Consider the following 17,508-nt stretch of genomic DNA (forward strand, 5'->3'; position numbering starts at 1 on the left):
TTCAGCCTGCTTCCGCCTCTGTGGGTGGACAGTCTACCCAGCGTGGACTTTATTTATATAAAACCCAGCTACTCCTTGGGCCAAAGAGACAGGGATGGGATGGGGCGGATGACAACTCAAAGACCAGGATTCTGAAAAGCCACATCTAGAGAAGCCTAGGCCTAGAGCTAAGGCCACCTAAATACATTTCCCCCAGTGATTAGCTCTAATTGGCCTATTCAAAGGAAATTAATTTATGCCTGTCACCAGGGCACCATCGATTAGAAGCAACTTGAGAATGAAGCCCCTGTGAGCTGAGTAGTTGCCTCTCCAGGGATAATTGGGACTCAGACCAGTCCCCGGCCTCAAAGACATTGTTACATTCACACTTCCCCCTTCTCCAGCTGGGGGAGGGGAGTCTCATATAATCCCAGACAATTTTGATGGAGGCTGAAAAAGACAGGGAGAAGGGTCCACTGAAGGCAGCAAGGACAGGCAGAGCCCCAGCCTGGGAGTCTCCATCCCACCGCAGACCTGCACTCTTAGCCACTATATTTCAGAATCTCAAGCTGGTGGCTCAAAACTCTCATCTTTGGTCACTCCCTGCCACATGTAGTCTGGCCACCGTGCACCTGTCCACAGTCTTTGTACACTGTGTGGCTTTGTGTATGCCATCCCTTCTGTTTGAATGTCCTCCTCACACGTGTTCACTTTGCAAACTTTTACCCACCCTTCAGTTCAAATGTCCAATATGAGCCCTGCAAACTTCTCAGGAAAGCCTTCTCTTCAATGGATTTGGCCACTCCTTCTCTGCTACCAGAATATTGTTAATTTTCCTATTGTACTTGTAATTGTACCCATTCAGCTGCTTATGGATCTGCCTTCCCCCAAAACCTGAAGTCTGAGCTGCATTTGTGGTCCCTGGCTTCTGATCTATAGGTGCTGGCATTGGGAGATGCCCACTGAACGATCCTTAAATTGATTAGCATATTTCCTTCTTGATGTGAGGCTCATAAATGTTTCCCAAGGTCAGAACTGAATGTAGTAAAATTCCAGACTGTCAGGAGCCTGAGAAAGTCTGTTGCCTGACCCCCTCATTGTAGAGCCAAGGACAGAGAGGCCTGGGTAACATGTGATACCAAAACAGATGAAATGCAGAGTGAGTGAGGGAAGGAAGGAACTGGGAATGGGGGAGCCCCCAGGTATGTGGAGGGAGTCAAGCAGTGAGTGTGTGGAGTCCAGCCTTCCCAGTGGGAAGTAAGGGCTTTGGCCCAATACACTGTGAGGTCACCACGGCCAGCTTGGGCTTCCTGCCTCATCCAGGGCAGGGCCAGTAGAAGAGGTATGGGCTCTGGAGACTTGAGTGCAAATCCCAGCTTCTCCTCTTGATACTTGTGTGGCCTCAGACAAGTCAAATACCTGCTCTGAGCCCTGGTTTCCGCATCTGGAAAGATGACTGTGCTTTTCCCACAGGGTCCTTCCTGACCCTCCCCATCTATCCAGTTGACTCCTCATCGTATTTCAGGACTGAGTGGGAGTCCCATTTTCTTAGAGGTCTTTTCCAGCCACAGATAGGTCAGAGCACCTGTTAGAAGCTCTGCACTTCTTTAGAGCACTCACACAGTTGAATTTAAATAACTGACCATGCAATTAGGCATTTCATGTCAACCTGCCTTGTCTGTCCTGTTGTCCCAGGACCCAGAGCACTGATGGGGCTTGGGGAGAATCTGTGCAAAGTCCTATTTGGTTGGGGTGTGCCCCTGAGATAACACATTGTCTTTCAGTCTCCAGAATACATCCACTTGTTTAACAAACTTTTGTTAAGGGGCACCTGGGTGGCTCAGTCGGTTAAGCGTCTGACTTTGGCTCAGGTCAAGATTTCACAGTTCCTGAGTCCCCACGAGTCCCCAGAGTCTGCAAGTTGGGCTCTGTGCTGTCAGCTCAGAGCTGGAGCCTGCTTTGGATTCTGTGTCTCCCTCTCTCTCTGACCCTCCCCCCACTCGTGCTCTATCTCTGTCTCTCAAAAATAAATAAACATAAATTTTTAAAAAAAAAACAAACAAACTTCTGTTTAGCATCACCTGGGCATCAGGCCCTGTGCCAAGTGCCAGGGACACACGGATGAGCTGTAGGTGTGCAGCCCTGGAGGGGTTCACAGTGGGGTAAGGGAGACAGTTACACAAATAACACAGGTGAGCAGATTCTACACAGAGGTACAAAGGAGAAAGTGGTCAATCGTGGGGTGAGGAGGTCAGCAAGGTAATTACCTGCTGGGGTCTGAAGAACACAAAGGAGACTTTCTCTTCCAGAATACTTTTCCAAACATTTAACACAGTATCTAAACTTCCATCAATGGCATGCCCTTCCTCCTTTGCCCTCAATGTCCTCCCTATTCACCATTTCTCTATGCATTTATGAGGGTGGCAGCTTAGGTAGTGGAAAGAGGAAATGAGGAACCAAGTCCCCTGTCTGGGTCCAGTTTTCTCCTCTGAAAGATGATAGGCTCAGGGTGTCTTGAACCTCCCTCCTCAACACTGGTACAGGGCGGGGTCAAAGAAAGACCAGAAGTTGGGACAAAGGCTATAGCATACAAACATGCCTTCACTACAGTGCTGCTAGCTGGCCTTGGATGGAGACCTCAGGGCCTCCCAGAGTTTGAGACTGGGTTTGGGAAGAGGGAAGGTGCGAAGGGAGTAGGAAGGTGAAAGGGGAAGGGCCTCCTCATCCCAGAGGTTGAGCAGCACCCTAAACCGTGGACCCTTCTAAGCCACAGACTCACTCCATGGCTCTGAACCTCACCTTGACCTCTGACCTCAGGCCAGCAAGGCAACTTGGGTTTGAACCAGGGACCTCCCTGAAAACCAGATGCAGCATCTACAAGGGGCGTCCTGGAAGGGGAGCAAGGGCACAGAACAATCCCTAGCTGCATGACATCACCCCAAGAGCAGCTCCAGGTGTGGACTGGAACCTGCCACATCCTGACTCCAGGTCACTCCTGGGACCCAGGTTTGCTCACCTCAATTCCTCACGGAACACATAGCTCTGTAGTGGATACCCTGCTAGCTGGCTATGTGAGCTTGGACAAAACCTGGAGCCTCCAGTTCCTGTTTTGCTCTTTATCACCCCTTCCTTGGTATTTTCCAAACCCTCAGTCTTAGAGGGAGCCTGTCCTCCTGTCCTTCTTCAGATCCCCTCTTCATAGCAGGTACAATCATAATAATATCTACAATTACATCCATTAAGAACCTCCTTCATGCCAAGCCCCGCACCAAGCACTTGGCATGGGTTACTCTTACCCATTAGACACCCGTCACAATCTTATGCCCATTTTACAGTTGAGGACACTGAGACACACCCAAGGAGAACAGCTTACCCAGGGCATCACAAAGAAAGTAACTCTGCCTGGCTACCTACAGGTCTTTGCTTGCCTACTCCACATGGTGGTTGTTGGGAGAATCAATGGAGCTAACAGGCATGGAAAAGCTTTGTAAACTGTAAAGTGCAGTGAACAGCTATGCGGTGGCCACATCAAGGTTTCATAACTTGTCTGGGTTTTCTATCCCAGCTTCTGGCCCACAAAAGGAATCTCCAGGACAGCTTCTCTGACGGGGGCTCGGCCAGCCCCTTTGCACCTTCGCATGGCAGGGTGACTCCCTGCCTCCAAAGGTGGGGCAACTCCTGCCAAGACCAGGCACTGCTCAGTGGGGCTGGGTCCTGCCTCCTTGTGCCCCACCGTGGGTCCTGACTCTGTGCTCTAAGTTCTCGGACCCTGTCTGTGTCCTCTGCCACATGATGTCTTGGAGCCTCAATTTTCTCACCTGTAAAATAGGGCTGATAATCCACGAGCTAACACATATAAAGTAGTGGGGTGCACATATGCATATGAAATATTTGTAGACCGTGGAATCTGCAGAGTGTTGCTTCTTTTCCCCATTCATATCTTTAATTTCACTTCCATTCTTATACACAGAATGTGAGGTTACTATAACCCAAGAATTTAAGATCCACTAGTTATGTATCTCTAAACTACTGCTTTTTTAAAATATTTATTTTATGTATTTTGAGAGAGTGCAAGAGAGAGCACGTGTATGTGCAGGGGAGGGGCACAGAGAAAGAGAGAGAGACTGAGAGAGAGAGAGAGAGAGAGAGAGAGAGAGAGAGAGAGAAAGTGAGAGATCCCAAGCAGGCTCCACACTGTCAGCACAGAGCCAGATGTGGGGCTCAGGGCTCACATCTCAAGAACCAGGAGATCATGACCTGAACCGAAATCAAGAGTTGGATGCTTAACACTGACTGAGCCACCCAGGTGCCCTACCCTAAACTACTTCTTAACCTGCCACACCTTCTCCCCCTCAACCGAACAAAAGGCCTGTTTTTGAAAGATGGGCAGAAACCATTTTTCCACCTCCCCTAATATGTCTGGCACAGGGTTCTGTAAACCACTGACTACATTATTGGTGAAAAAGACTTATAAATATGTATACCCAACAGATCACACTTATTAAAAGAAGACTGCCCAGATCATATGAGATGAGGTGGGGTTTCAAAGCATTCCTTAGAAATCCTGGACTCCTGTGGGCAAGGATTCACAAAAGTTTGCTTCCCATTTCATGGATACAGATATTGATACAGATAGTGTTAACAACAACAGCTAAAAGTGTTTTGAGCACCTAAAAGACACCCAGGCCCCGACTACATTCCTTGCAAGTATTAACTCATTCAAACCCCACAACAATTTCTTATAGTAGGTAGTGTCATCTTCCCTGTTTTCACAGATAAGGTGGGTAAAGCACAGAATGATTAAGTAATTAGTCTAAGGACACACAGCTAGAAACTGGCAGAGCTGAGATCTGAACCCAACCATCTGCTCTAGAACACAGGCTCTCAACCCCTATGATACACGCCTTTGTATAATCATCACCCCTCATTAGTCTGTAAGAGCAACACTGCAATCCATAACTCCTAACTTCCAAGTTGGAAGATGTCCCTTCCATCATGATGTCCATGAATACGTTTCTTTATCATGATGATCTCGTTAACTAGCTTCATATGAAGTATTGAAAATTTGAACTTATGAAAGAGAATTATAATAACAAACTCTTGCCTTCTTTGTTGGAGTTCCAAGTAAGATTTCATCTGAAAAAGGATCCTGCTACAACACAGAGTTTGAAAACCACTGAGATTAAATGTGTCAGGGAACCCCCAAGAAGCACCGAATAACCAACCTTCCCATCCGCTTCACTACAGCTGGGCCCTTGGCTCCAGGGAGAAGGACTTCTGCCCTCTCCCGAGGCAGGCCAGAGCCCAGGAGCTACTGCATCTCCCCGTGCCACCTTTCGGCAGGTGAGCCTTTCAGTACCTCAGAGGATTCAGATGTGGTGGGAAAGGGGCATGAAAAGCATGTTTCCTTGTACCAGGAGACCGCTTCTGGAATTGGTTCCAGAGCTGATATTGAGTCTTCTATAGTATTCTGGGGCCTCTCCAAACTGGGGACCTGGATACTTTTCAGAGGCTACTTAGACAGTCCCTATAGCAGCCCACCTGCTTCCTTAGAACTCTAATCTGCCCAACCAAAAACAATCCCAAGAGTTCAGATTTCCTGGCCTGTACGAATTACAACCACCTCATGACAGATTCTGTTATCCTTTCCACTTGTGCTAATTACAGATGATGATGGAGAGCTCACTACCTCACAGAAACCCCCACTGCACATATCTCTCAGTGTAAGAAAGTGTCATCATAACAAGAGAACAGAACTTAAGATCTCTGTAAGGCAGGATTTGTATCTGTGTGTGTGTGTGTGTGTGTGTGTGTGTGTGTCTTATTTTCTTAATTAAAATCATGCAAGCGAGCCTGAAATTTCAAGTTCTTGGGTCATGCCTTGACCTGGAGAAACTTCTCTTGGACTCCAGACCAAACTCAAGCACAAAGAGAATGGGTCTGTTTACATAGAGACCAGCCACATCATCCCCAAAAACAATCTCAACACTGAGACATTCATCTTGCAGGAAAACAGCCAAAGACACAGGCTTCTCCAAGACAGGGAAACACTACAATTCTCAGGGGCAAGTTCAGAATTCTCCAGCACACAGCTCAGCGGCTGCCTTCACCTCTTGGAGGCTGGACAATCTTGGGGCAGTCTCAAGGAGCCAGATGAAATGCATTAATTCATCACTCAGAAATTATTATGAGATTTTTGTCCTGTTGACCTGGAGTACCGTGAGCACAGATGATAAATGCCCCAAGGGCCCTCCTGAGCTCTGCCAGGCGATCTAAGGAAGCGTTAACCTCCTGCATAATATCATCCCTTTGATTATTACTATACTAGTGTGTGCTGTTCTCTCTATATATAGTTTTTACATCATCCCCTGGCCATGTGTCTCTAAGCAAGTGGACAGTCATCATAAGCTGCCCAGTTTGAATGCCTATAATAAGGACATTTCCGTTCTGAAGATTCATATTCCATTGTGTGTCCTCACCTTTGACAGATGGAGGGCCAACTCCAGTTGGGAAATTCTCAATGGGGGTGAACCAGAAAGAGGGAAGAAGCCATACCTAGAGCTACCTTCCTTCCCGTCCTAGCTCTGTCACTTAATTGGCTTACCCATCATGTCACCACCCTGAACCTCAGTTTCCTTTTCTACTAAAAAAAGTAAACCTGGGTAACTCCTGACAAAGGGACATTCAGCAAATTAAATGAAGTGATGCACATAAAGTGAGAAAGCACCTCACAGAAGATGTGACAGTGTGGGGGTTGCAAACTGCCTAGGTTAAAATTCTGGCTCTGCTGTGACCTTGGGCACTTGACTTACTATACCTTAGATGTCTCATCTGCTGAATATATATATATTTTTTTTTTAAATTTTTTTTTTCAACGTTTATTTATTTTTGGGACAGAGAGAGACAGAGCATGAACGGGGGAGGGGCAGAGAGAGAGGGAGACACAGAATCGGAAACAGGCTCCAGGCTCCAAGCCATCAGCCCAGAGCCCGACGCGGGGCTCGAACTCACGGACCGTGAGATCGTGACCTGGCTGAAGTCGGACGCTTAACCGACTGCGCCACCCAGGCGCCCCTGAATATATATTTTTTAAAGTACCTGTGTGGCAGGGTGGTGTTTGGGATTAACTGAGTTGATGTACATAAGGGTCTAAGACAGTGCCTGGCATAGAGTGAACATGCAGGAAAGTCCCATGTGCTGTGGGCACAGCAGCGTATGTCCACTCCAGCTCCCAGCAGCAAAGCACAAGACTGACAGCGTCCTTTTTAGTACCTGACAACGCCCTTGTACATGTACCAGCCCTAACGCCACAGGATAACTCAGAGAGGAAGGGACCATCATACCACATGAACAGGTGAAGAAACTGAGGCTCAGATCAGATGACAAGGTAAGGGACAGAGGCAGACCGGAACTCATTCTGTCTTCCTGACAAGCCACGCTGCCTTTGTGGTTCTGTCATCTGTGCTGCCTAACTGCCATCAACCACCCTGAGAAACCCTGTGCTGGGGAGTTGCAGAGCAGTGGAAGCGCTGGTTTATCTTTCTCTCAGTGACTGCAGTATTTGTACTTAGAGGCCATCACACTACAGAGGCTGAAGAAGCTAGGTCCCTCTGCCATGCCTCAATCTCTTGACCCTGAGATACTTTACTGTGGTGGCTTCTTTTCCTCTGTTCTACCCCACACATCTGACAATCACTGTGCTAGAGCAACAGTTAATCAAGTCACTCTCTTGCTCTAAAACCTTCAATAGCTCTGTATGGCTCACACATTATATCTTCACGTAGGAAGGACAAGTCCAAATGCAGCACATTCATTTTTAAGAACCGCCTCCCCCAGCCTTATCACCTGTACCCTTCCTCTCGTGTGGCTGGGCCAGCCCCCTCTCAGCTCCCTGGGCCACCACAGTCTTCTGTAAAGAACACTCAGATGGGGAACTCAGAACTGCTAGTTTCAGAGCAGTCACAGGTGGGAGAGACATCTGAGACACAGATGCTCAAAATTCACATAGCCAGGGGCAGAGCCGGGACCTAAATTCAAACCTGTGTTATACTTTCAGAACCATCCTGAACAGCAAATACTCTTTGCTATAATTTTCAAATTATTTAGTGATCTGACCCTAAATGTCCAAATCCTATGAAATGGTCTGAAGAGTTCAGATAATTCAAACATTTTTAGATCTTGACATTTCTCTCCACTGGTGTCTCATTAAAGTAAAATCTAAGTCTTTTACAAAGGCCCCTGCCTACCCCACCCCCAACACTCCCCCTGTTTTGTTATGCAATCCAGACATGCTGGCCTCACCACAAACCCTACAAGGGTCCTCCAGCCTCAAGGCCATTGTCCCTTCTGTTTCCTCTGCCTGGAATGCCCTTCCCCCATGGTGGTTTGACCATCATTTCAGGTTTCACTCAAATATCACCTCCTCAGAGAGGCCTTCTTTGACCATCCTAAAACATCCCTTCCACCAGTCACTTTCTGTCACATTACTGTCCCCCCCCCCCCACCACCACACACAAAATCTCATCAGGAAAGAATGATGTAGTTATCTATGATTATCTTGTTTACTTCTCAGTCTGTTCACTGTCTGCCTCTCCCTAATAGAAGACCAAGTCTGCCAGAGCAGGGACCTTATCTGTCTGCTCCCTACTCTATCTAAATAGAGCACAGCCTAGCACGTAGTAGGCACTTGATTTCTTCACTTACTGAGGAGCTGCATGAAATACATAGATAATTTTCTTCTTCCGCTGCATCCAATGCGTGATAAGCTCATCCCCCAACCACGGTGGGGGTGGGGTGGGGTGGGGAGAATAAGGTCTAACATCTCAAGCACCACCCAAACTCAGGCTGGAACAAAGACTCCCCTCCTCTTCTGGGGCTCAGCTGGTCAAGAAGACCGGCTGCTGACATGTCACCAAAGAACTTGTGCAACGAGACTGTCTTCTATTAGTGAGAATTATTTTCACGCCTCCCACGGGGGGAAACCCTGATTTTATGAAGGTAAAACCACATTGTGATTAACACTTAATCAAGATTTCGTCTGTTTTATAGCTCTGCAAGGGAAAAAAAAAATGGTTGGGGGCCTTAATATCATGCTAGTAAATGTTACAATAAGTGTGTTTCTGACACGATTTTCTTATTAGGGTCCTTACCCGTAAATTTTATTGCATTTAATTAAAAATTATTGCTAAAAGAAACAGCTGCAGATGGTCTTATTTTAAGTCAGAAAATTAAAAACTGAATATTCTCATCAGTCAATTTCAACAAGAAGCACAGCCGCATGCATTCGGAATGTGATGGTTTTGAGATTATAATAATTTTTATGGCATTTCCAGGTCCTTTCAATGAAACTTAATGAAAGCTCTGCATGAGTTCATTTGTCAAAAACATAATAATAATAGGAAGGCTCCCAGCTTACAGGCAGATATAAAGATACCCATGAACCACGGCTGGGATGTGCCAAAAACCCAGGCATGCAGCCCTCAGCACCAATGGAATTAGTCAGCGGGAGGTTTAGATGCAGTTCTGCAGTGCACCCACCCGAGGATTTACAGTTGAGTCTGTAAATCACCTTTGTATCACAATGACGCGTGTATTTGCTGCTGCAGCACTGTCTATGGTTGTGAAAAATAAAAAGTCAGGTTTCACTCTCTCAGGGAATCACTTCTGCAAAATATTTACTGCATTCTAAGGATGGTGAACAGGCACTGGGAGCCGGGGAGGAGAGAGGGAGGGCTCTCATGCTAGATTTTGTGCTGGGTTTCAGCGTTCTGGCTGCAGTCGCTGTCCTTGGTCTGGACTGCCTGTACAATTACCTCTCCCGGCTTTATTACTCAGCTTGTATCCTTTAACTTTTAAGGACTGAATTCTTATTGCTTCTTGCTTGCCTTTTGCCGGAAATATTTAATTTATTTGGGCCCAGACAGGCTGTAACAATCAAATAAAAGGACGAGGAAAGCCAAGGCAGCCCCAAGCTAGCCCTGGAGTTGGTCAGCACCGGACAAGCGGGTGGCTGTGTTCACTGTGGAACCCCACCCCCTGCTTTTCTGATGCTACGGCTCTGGCCTGGTCTTCATGTTCTCTGGAGGGCACCACTGCAATGGCCTCTTGACTAGTCTCCCTGCTTCCGTTTTCTTCATCTCCTCCACTTCACCGTGCCAACAGAGCGTCTGTGCCAATGCGGCATCTCCACTGTGGCCCTGCCCTGCCGAAAACCTGCCACGGTTGCCCTACTGCCCATGGGTAATGCACTCACTCATCAAGTTGATATTCAAAGGACTTTTTCACTAGGTCACAACTGCCTCCCCAACTGTATCACAAAGATGTGTACACTGAGGTCCATCTGAGCACTTCATGGTCCTTTCTAACCCCCAGACTCATGCACATGCTTGTGTTCCTCCTGGACTATTTGTCTCCATCACAAACTCCTATTCCTCTGCCAATACCCACTTCAAGTTTCTCCCAAATGGTACAGGCTTCCTACACCCCTCCTCCAGAACAGGATGGGCTTCCAGCAAAACCTTTATCACATGGTTTCTAATGGCCTCTATCAGTCTCTCTCTCCAGGTGGTGGTGGGAACCTCTAGTACCTAAAACAGTAGCGGACATTTAGTAGATGCTGAACGAATGTTAGCAGAGGGACTGATCAACAGGCCAAGCTGGGGGCAACATTCTACTACAAGAACCAGAAATCAGAAAAACACAGTGTTCGAGCTTCATCCTTAGTCTTTCAACCCAATCTCCTCCATATATTATTCCCCATGCCTACAGATGATGTGAGCTGTTTTCCAGAATAAAGAGATCAAAGCACTCCTAAACCAAGATTAAACCATGTTCATTGCAGCTTTACCTGCTAAAACCACAGGCCTGTGTTTCTCCACATGTCCTCACACCTCTCTCCTATCTCCATGTGTCAAGACCCTACCTTTCCATCAGTGTCCATGAAGCCATCCTGCCCTCCCCTGGACTTCTACCCTGTGGATCCTGAGCATTTTCTACCTTGCACTCCAGGGACTTGGGTGTAAGTCCTCTTGCTACCCTTCACTGTAAGTCCACTGAGGCCAGTGATGGTACCTGGTCCATCTCTGTCCGTATTTCACTTGGCACAGTTCCTCAAGAATCACTCATTTCTCAAATGGTCATCATCAGCCAAAATACTGAACTACCTGGATGCTCCCACTCCTTGTCCTCACACAAATGTTGTATAATATGGCTAACCCACAAACCCTTGAACATGCAATTCAAGCTGCATTCCAACAATGAACAGCTCTGTAAGGACCCCCAGGCTGGGAGAAGAGAGCCCTGAAAGGCTGGACCTTAGACCTTCCAGAACTCTCCCTAGAAGGCACGAGCACTCATGAGCTGCTGCTCCCAGGTGGGCCGAATCATCTGAAGCCCCCCTAACAACCCGTACAACCCAAACAGATGGCCTGCTCCACACCCAGAGTTCCTGGTTGCTCTAGGGGCACAGTGAGCTACACAAGGGCAAGCGTCTCCCACTATGGCCCTGAGGGAGGGCAAGATGTCTGAATAGCTCATTAGCAAGTTCCAGGAAAGCTTGTAAGCCTTCTTGATGAGCTCCCAACAGAGCAGCAAACTCACCACCCATCAGAAAATAAAGGAACGTGTCATTCCACTTTTCCTCGAGCCCTTTAGACCAATAAACAAAGCCAACATTTTGGTGGTGGCTGTGCTAGCTTGTCTTCTGCAAAGGAGACACTACAGCTGTCGGATAAAGACAACTAGAAAACGTGGCATTTTTTTCACTACAGGAAACAAGAGGTAGTGGAAAGAGTACTGGATTCAGAAAGACATGGGGCGCCTGGGTGGCTCAGTTGGTTAAACGTCCGACTTAGGCTCAGGTCATGATCTCGCAGTTTGTGGGTTTGAGCCCTGTGTCATGCTCTGTGCTGACAACTCAGAGCCTGGAATCTGCTTAGGATTCTGTGTCTCCCTCTCTCTCTGCCCCTCTGTCTCTCTGTTTCTCAAAAATAAATATACATCAAAAAAATAAAAAAAAGAGACTTGGGGGGCACCTGGGTGGCTCAGTCGGTTGAGCGTCCGACTTCGGCTCAGGTCATGATCTCACGGTCTGTGAGTTCAAGCCCCGCATCGGGCTCTGTGCTGACAGATCAGAGCCTGGAGCCTGCTTCAGATTCTGTGTCTCCCTGTCTCTCTGCCCCTCCCATGCTCATGCTCTGTCTCTCTCTGTCTCTCAATAATAAATAAACATTAAATTAAAAAAAAAAAAAAAGAGAGACTTGGGTTCAGATTTTAGTTTGGCCACTTACTACCTGTGCAACAGGGGATAGTTTATAGCACTTCAGTGGGCCTCAGTTTTCTCACCTGGAGATGAATGTACCTAACTAATTGTGAATTACAAGTGAAATAACAGCTAAGTCAGAGTCACAGAGATAGGCATTTCTACTATGAGCACGGAATTATAAAAATTCTGGTCCTGCCGTCCTTGGTGTAAGAGGCTGCTAATGACTCCAAACCATTATCGCTTGGGCTGTTGTCTGTAGCCCTGACCCCAGCCCAAGAGGAAGTCAGAGGTAATGCTGACACCACACCCCACAGCTGAAGCTCGCAAGTGGTGTCCTGAACACTGAGTCAAACTCATGCAGAAGAACCTCCATATGGGAGACAGGGACAGAGACATCCCCACAGTGAAAGGGACCGGATTCGCTACCCACACCTCTAGAATCAAATTCAAATCCTGCATCCACCACTATGTGACCCTGACCATGTCACTGAATAACAGCTAATATTTACTTATCATTTCACTATGTACAACATTAACTGATTCAGGTTTAACAATGTTATAAGGCAGGGACTATTCTCATTGCCTATTACAGACAAACCAAGGTGCAGAGAGGTGAGTACCTTGTCCCAGGTCACACAGACAGTAAGGGGTGGAGTACTGACTGAAACTCCAGGCAGCCTGCCTAAAGTCCACATGCTTAGCCACTGTGCTCTCCCTGGGGTCCAGGGTCGTCATCTGTAAACATAAAAAGCCACCATAAATGCATCAAGAACAATATGTGGACTGATCACAACAGCTAGAGAGAACAGAGAAAGAAAAAGATGAAAAAAAGCCAGTGTGGCAACACATTAATGGTAAATCTAGGTGGTGGGAAAACAAACATTCACTGTAGAAACTCTTTCAATTCTTCTGTAAGTTTGAAAATGTTAATAATGAAATGGGGAAAAGGAGCATCAGGGATCCATGTTGACGTATAGTGCTGAATGATTAAAATAGATTCATCATCATGCAAAAAACAAATGTACAATTATGGGAATTTAAATGAGACACTAAGGGGGCGCCTGGGTGGCTCAGTTGGCTGAGCATCCGACTTCGGCTCAGGTCATGATCTCACGGTCTGTGAGTTCGAGCCCCGCTTCCGGCTCTGTGCTGACAGCTCAGAGCCTGGAGCCTGCTTCAGATTCTGTGTTTCCCTCTCTCTCTGCCCCTTCCCCACTCATGTTTCTCTCTCTCTCTCTCTCTCTCTCTCTCTTTCTCAAAAATAAGTAAACATTAAAAAATTAAAAAAAAATAAATGAGACACTTAGGGGGTGCCTGAGTGGCTCAGAGGTGACACGTCCGACTCTTGATTTCAGCTCAGGTCATGATTCCAGAGCTGTGGGATTGAGCCCTGCGTCAAGCTCTGCCTTGGGCATGGAGCCTGCTTAAGATTCTATCTCTCTCTCCCTCTGCCCCTCTCCCTCAGCTCACACTTGCACTCTCTAAAATAAAATAAAATAAAATAAAATAAAATAAAATAAAATAAAATAAAAGTGAGGCACTTAGGACAAACCAGTCTATGTAGTATTTTGCACCAAATGGGTATTTATTAAGTGTATACAAAGCACTTAGCACTGTGTTGCTGAAGATAGGTGCTTAATAAATGATAATTCTTTGATCCTTGTGAAGCTCAAAATCACCAACTCGCATGGAATTATAAAACCCCTCATCATCAACATACATTTACTTATTTTGTTTGTTTGTTTTTTTTAAACATGCATTTATTAAGCTCCTAGCACAGAACCAACGTACTGAGGGGCCATGGAATACTCAGAAGTAAAGACGAGGCTCCCCCATCAAAGAGCACTGACTGAAGACATAGAACAGCCTATTTGGAAAGTAGGACTTTTCTGGACTAGATCTCTGGTCCATTTTTTCTTTTTCACAAGGGTCAATTGGGGGGGGGGGACAAAAAAAAGAATGTTCTGGGGATACACTTTAAACTAAAAGATGATGGAAATGTTGTACACCATGGGGAAAATGTACATAAGTAACAATGTATACAGTTTTATTTTACAAGACAGAAAACTGCTAATAAGATTATTGTGGCTCCTAAAACGTTATTATCTGGGTATATAAATCTCAGTGGAAGTTACCACATAGAAGAAACTTTACAATCATCCATTAGACCCTGAGCTGCTACTCTGGTTTAGGGTTCTCTAAGGGCCTTCTGAATTCTATTATATACTCTACATGTTTCTTGAAGGGAGGTACTTTTAGCGGAAAAAGGACTTGGATTTAAATAACAGTGAATCACACCATGAGAGAGACAGAGTTATTCCCTTTTCAGTCCTTCTGAATCCTTCTGACTATGCCAAGGAGAAAGTCTCTGTGTGGTGCCAGGATGTCTTTAACACCTCTCCCTGTTTAACAAAGGGACCAGGCTTCCAGCTCCAGCCTTGGCAAGTAACAACCTCAAGCTACAATTTACCCGTTAATTTCCTTTCCTTAGTATCTTATTTGTACAATTGCCTTCTATTTATGGCAGCCAATAGTGTTTTTCCATTTCCCAACCGTGACATAAAATTTCCTTTCTAAATATTTTAAAGTAAAAAAGACTGATTGAAAGAAAAACAGTAAGTGATAGCATAGGTGGTGTAACAGAAATAGTAGAAGTGGCACAGGAAAGGCAAACAGTTGAGAAACACAGACCTGCTCCAATCTTACCATTTTACAGATGAGCAAACTGTGGCCTAGCCTTCTCCAAGACCCCACAGCAAGTCAGTGACCGAGCAGGCTTTGAACTCACATCTCCCAACGGACTGCCCTGCACCCTTTCAGGGCTGTTGATATTTATTTTGGCTTCTCCCCCCGATCCTCGCACTGAAGCAAGGTGTGGGGCAAGACAAGGAGCGGAAGGAGGAGGAACTGCCTCCCCACCTTCTCACCCCTTCCTGTCCTGCTCAACCTGAAGCACACCCCTGGGCATGCTTCTCAGATAGCAACACTCCAGCCACTCAATTCTCAAAGCCCCTGTTCAGGCAAAGACGCACTAGGACCCCACCCCCATGGCAGTCCCCCATGCCTCTCGACTTGAGGTGTCTGAAACATCCCTTGCCCAGACCTGTTCCAGCTCAAAGCGAGGATTTTTCTCCCCCTTGCTTCTATATGTTTCATGAAGGAAAATAGAAGAAAGCTTTGCTCACTGATTGATGTCCAAGAGGATGTGGTTCCTGCATGGGAGATTTATCCTGGTCAGTTTGGCCTTCAGTGAAATAGCATCAGAAGATAAGGTAGCACTGACATTTTCTTGGGTATTTTTCCCTTATTGTCGTGTTCACTTGGGTGAAGGGACCTTTTTTGGTTTCTGGACAAAGTACAGATCAAGGCAACAGGGACTCTGCATATGGCCAAGCAAACTGTGCACTGGGCAACCCTGGGGGAGTAGGATGTGAATGTGGCCCTGGAGCAGTGCAGTGCACAGCCTGCACAATCAGATCTGGCATCCCTTAGTTGTAATTCACTAAGAATGCCCGAACCAGGTGTCAGGACATCTGAGTCCTAGCACTGATTTTTCCACTAAATTGCTGAGCTATCTTATCTTAGGTAAATCCCTTTCCCTCTCTGTGCCTCAGTTTCTTCCTCTGTTAACAGGACCAAATGTTGTCTGAAGTTCCCTCCCAGCTGTAAAATTCAGTGATTCTACAGAAGCAGATTTCGATTTCTGAAGGGATGTCATACAAAAGAGGAAATGAACTCACTTGCCTAGCTTGAGAGGGGAAAGCCAGCATGAGTGGGGTAGGGATATTAGGAGACAGCTTTTGCCTCAGTCAGAAAGGAAAATTTAATCAGGATACCTAGCAACAGATGAGGCAACCCTGTGAGGTGGTGAGTTTCCTGTGGCTTGAGGAATTCAAGTACAGACTGGGTCAGAGCAAGGCCTGCTAGAGTGGGAGCCTTGACCATCTGCCCTTTGAGGTCCTTTCTAGCAGGGAGATTTTGGTTTCAGAGCTTGGTTCTATTTTCATTAACGCTAGGAGGCACTCAGCTAGGTCTGGATCTTCTCAAACCCTGCTGATAACTATTAATGCAATGAACTGGTCGGCTGTGTAGCTCTCACCCTCTTAGAGTTTGCACTCGTCCACACTCTCCAAATTAAACTCAGTCCCTCCAGCAGTGTTAGTGTTTACCCTTGCCCCAGCAAACAAACCTTTTCATTCTGGAAAGAACTAATTAACAGCCTCACCCAGACTTGGGGGAGAGAGAAGATGGAGCCAGGGTGGGGGAACCATGTAAAAAACTCAGGAGAATAAACCATACAAACACTGCTAGCATCTACACTCCAGCGACAGCTCAGGCTAATTGCAAATCATCTTATCTATTCATTACTGCAGGCGCCCTGGGAACTCCTAGCAGCAGCAGCAGCAGCTGTGTGGGACTGGGTGAAGTCACTGCACACGAGGGGTCAGAATCAGGATGTCCTTTAAAATCACCGCCATTTTCGCTTTTATTAATTCCGATCAGGCACTTCCAAAGAGAGTAAATGGTTGAAGCTGAATTGCATTGCCTTTAAGTTGCGTCCACAAGGTACACGGAACAGCAAGATTTGGCAGTTATCCACGTGGGATGTTCAATAAGGGCATTCAGTCAGTCTTGGAAAGGTGGGGTCAGAAAATCCCCACTGTTGTCAATAATTTCAGTGTTTCACTTTTACTTCCAAGGTGAATGAGTCCAAAAAAAAAAAAAAAAAATCAGCTTGGATATACCTCTTAAAAGGCTTCTATTCAGAAATTTAGCTCAGGGCGCCCTTAGCTCTTTAAACAATTTAAATAGATTGTCTTTTCTAGTTCCCTTGAATAGAGTGTATATTTACACAGTAAAAGGGTATCAATCTCAATTCAGCGTATTTTCCTGATGGTGAAAGATATTTAGTTTGGCAAGATTCCAGAACCTTCTCTCTTGGTGACTTTCCTGGAGGGGACCAGCAAACCCATCATTCCCATCTACATGAGAAATGTCTCTCAAATAATGGAAACACAAATGCTGACATTTACACTGTAGTTGGCATTTTAGACAATACTTTCACACAGATGATCAACTCTGATCCTCTCAAACACTCTGCCGCAAGGTAGCATGAACCCCATTTCGCAGCCAGTTAACTGAGGCTCAGAGAGGTAAAGCCACTCACCCCAATTCACATGGCTAGAAATAAATAGAGCCTGAGGCTAAAAAACAAGTCCATCCCGTCCCCTAAACCTAAGCGCCTGCCTCCTGGCTCACCCAACAAC

At 46.3% G+C, this 17,508-nt stretch overlaps 1 protein-coding gene across 2 annotated transcripts in view; it reads right to left on the reverse strand.

Annotated features, from left to right (window-relative positions):
* Positions 1 to 17,508, reverse strand: part of FGD5 (FYVE, RhoGEF and PH domain containing 5) — a 120,959-nt gene that overhangs the window by 91,458 nt on the left and 11,993 nt on the right. The window lies entirely within an intron of this gene.

This window comes from Lynx canadensis, chromosome A2, assembly GCF_007474595.2.
Source record: "Lynx canadensis isolate LIC74 chromosome A2, mLynCan4.pri.v2, whole genome shotgun sequence".
Classification (NCBI taxonomy): domain Eukaryota; kingdom Metazoa; phylum Chordata; class Mammalia; order Carnivora; family Felidae; genus Lynx; species Lynx canadensis.